The 3345-nt window shown below is 38.1% G+C and overlaps 1 pseudogene; it reads right to left on the reverse strand.

The window, feature by feature from the left end:
• Positions 1-2672: 2672 nt before the first annotated feature.
• Positions 2673-3067, reverse strand: LOC133092932 (multifunctional methyltransferase subunit TRM112-like protein; annotated as a pseudogene).
• Between the last annotated feature and the right edge of the window lie 278 nt (positions 3068-3345).

Consider the following 3345-nt stretch of genomic DNA (forward strand, 5'->3'; position numbering starts at 1 on the left):
ATGAATTACCTTGTTCTGGCAGTGAGAAACAATCTGCTATTCTAAAATATTGTACCTGAAATCTACTATACTTGCTATTTCTTTGGTTGCATTTCAGAAGTCCAGTATGTTCTCTCTGCATAAAGTAATTAATGAAGTAAATACATATCTCAGAACTTGTGGGTAGGTAACATAGACAGTGATGATAATATCAAAAGGATGATTACATAAACATTCACTGAGAGAATAGAAATAACTGTTCAAGCAACCCAGACACTTGTCAAATATTTATCTTAATTCACTGTGAATTAAATACTCAAAATTAAACATAGCCATGTTTATAGGTACTTCTTAGAGATGTAGTCCACAAGCTTAAACATGTATTAACACAAATTAAAAAAACAATGACTGAAGGCAAATAAGAGAAACAAAATGAAAAAATTGTGGGAGAAGGTTTAGTAAGATATATCTTAAATATTGAAGTTGAAATTGCTATAAAGGGCATTTGCATTTTAAATACTTTTAATTTTTGAAAATAAGTTTAATTTATAATTAGAGCAGCATTGGATTGTCTCCATGTTGAAAAGTAGACAAATTTATGCTCAGTTTATATCAAGTGTGAATAGTTTATTGCCTAAGATTTTGATTACTTCTGACATTGTTATCAAACATGGTCTAAATATGTTTGATTTTGTGCATATGTTATATTTCCAAATTATAATTTAAAATAAGGGAGAAAAAAAATGACTACTGAATGAATCATATACTTAATAAACCACATTTGAAAATACCCATATGGCAAATTATGTGTATTTTATATAAAACCTTCAAGTAATTAAGTATATTTTCAACATTTATGTTTTGAAAATGAAAATTTGATTCCATTTCTATCAAACATATAACTCATGGTATAGGCTGTTAATCCATGTAATATGATGAAAGATATAATATTTTTCTATCTGTCTCCTCTCCTACTTTGTCTAGGCTGCAACTCAGAATCTGCATGAAAAATTAGGTTTTCATATTAGAGAGATCTCAATAAATCCCCTATATCATAATAGTTATTGTTAATACTATGTGAGTCTAAATATGTTAGCCCTGCTATAGTTAAGATTTTTCATAATTTGAAAATCTGGCATACAAATATACAGATAGAGAAAAATATTGAATGAAAATTACATAGATGCTGAGAATCTGGAAATGTTGGAGCATCTGGAAGCTGAATCAATATTTCAGTTGTACCAGTCTAATCAAAAGGATTAGGGCAGGAACCTCAGCTTGCCAGGAGGGCCCCCTCAGTAGGTGTTCCTCTCGGTAGGAGTCTTGCAGCAGTTCTTGTAAACCCGTACAGCCCTGGTGAGCTCTCTTCCACCCAGGTAACAGCTCAGGTGGAAAGGAGATAAAAATACAGAATCTACAGGTGTGGAAACTACCCTTGATTAAAAGCCTCACATTCCACAGGAGCCATGATCTTTTGTACCAACTCCGTAGAGAGACCTTTCATGGACTGTACAAGATACATGCCCAATTATGAGTCTCTACACTCAGAGAAACCTTGCAATAGGGCTTCCTATCAAGTATTTATTGTCCCTTGGTTTAAGTCAGCCTTCAATTAAGCAGTCGTTTTACCGTAAGCAGTGTTGCTTAGTAACTTAGTTGACAAATAGCGTCCTTCCCCGTTTCTAGGGAAACAAAGCTAGGAAATTTAACTGAAAATACAATTCTCATGCAGAAGAGGAACAATTTTGTTAACCCTCTGCCAACACCATTAAAATGTAGACACAAAAGCCTTGCTGACGCTCTTAATTGTTTAGCTCTTTCTGTGCATCAAGATAATAAATTGGAAAGTCATTAGCAAATACAGAGTATCCATTGGCCGAGGCTTATGTAACAAACATTTATGTAGGGTTTCTTCTTAAAATTAAGCAGTAGGTATGGTCCACCCTACTTCTATGTTGACGTAAGACATTATGTGGTCAATTAAATATATATTTTGTCGCACTGGATTCATACACATTACACTGTAGCCCTAAAAATCCCTATCAACGAGAGTTGTTTTCATTGACATGAAAACCAAAGAGAGAAAATTTGAAGATGAAAAGTATGCTTAATGTGGAGCATCTGCTTAAAATTCAAATAAAGATTGGAAACGGAATAGAAGCAGGAACAAGAAACCACACACAAAAACATCGAGGAAGACCGCAAACTACTGATGCAGGCGGCTATTGTGAGAATTATGAAAATGAGGAAGGTTCTAAAGCACCAGCAGTCACTTGGAGAAGTACTGACCCAGCTGTCTTCAAGATTCAAGCCTCGGGTCCCTAATTAAGAAATGCATTGACATTCTGATCGAGAAAGAATATTTGGAGCGAGTGGATGGTGAAAAGGACACCTACAGTTACTTGGCTTAACCCTCCTGGAAGGGTCTGACCGCGGGCGCAGCCCCTCGTCCCGGGGGAAGGATGGAGAGGAGTCGGCAGCGGCGGCGCCACCCGTATTTTTTTTTTTTTTTTTTTTTTTTGGTTTTGAAACTTTAATGAGAAAAAACAAATAATACCGAGCTCAAGAACACTGTGTGTTTGGTGTGTCACTGGCCCAAGGGTTGGGGATACACAGGATAGAAATAGCAAACAGGATATACACGTAAACAAAGATACGCACGCTCACAATGAAAAACCGGGGCCGGCCACGCTTTTAAGTCTCAGTTTCCTCATCACTCAGCAGCATGTTGGGGATCCCACAGCTGATGGGGAACAGACGTCCCGGCGCTGGGCATTGCAGGGTGCCCTCCAGCACATCCACCTCCAGCCTTTGGGCACCTCGACCGGATGCAAGGTGTCGGCAGCCTCCAGAAGCGCCGCCCACTCCACTTTGGGTATCATACGAGCCACGAAGTCGGGGTTGAACTCCACAGGGTTGATGTGGACCCCGGTGGCCTGGAGGCGTAGGGGGAAGCCACGGGGCCCCAGCCCCGCACATGCGAGCTCAGCAGGCCTTTATTAGTGACCTTAGTGAGAACTACTTCAGTGGTAAGTGGAATGAGATTGCAGTGGGTTGAGATGTGAATGGGAACTGAGGTAGTGAACATTATGACAACAGGTATGTGAAGATGATACGCAATAAAGCATGGGAAGCTTAAATTCAGTATTTTATAAGGGATGATATCTGAGTCTTTTAAAAAATTGATGGGAAGAATATCAGTTAAAACAGTGTTCAAAATAAAGATTAACTGTCAAGAATGGGATAAATTATACTTTAAAAATTTGCAGATTATTACAAATCCCTAATTCGAAAATTAATATGGGGCATTGTATATAGGGGGTCGAGCAAAGAGTGTAGATTTGATAGAAAGTGAATGCTTTGTGG

The sequence above is a fragment of the Eubalaena glacialis genome, chromosome 6, assembly GCF_028564815.1.
Source record: "Eubalaena glacialis isolate mEubGla1 chromosome 6, mEubGla1.1.hap2.+ XY, whole genome shotgun sequence".
In the NCBI taxonomy this organism is placed as follows: domain Eukaryota; kingdom Metazoa; phylum Chordata; class Mammalia; order Artiodactyla; family Balaenidae; genus Eubalaena; species Eubalaena glacialis.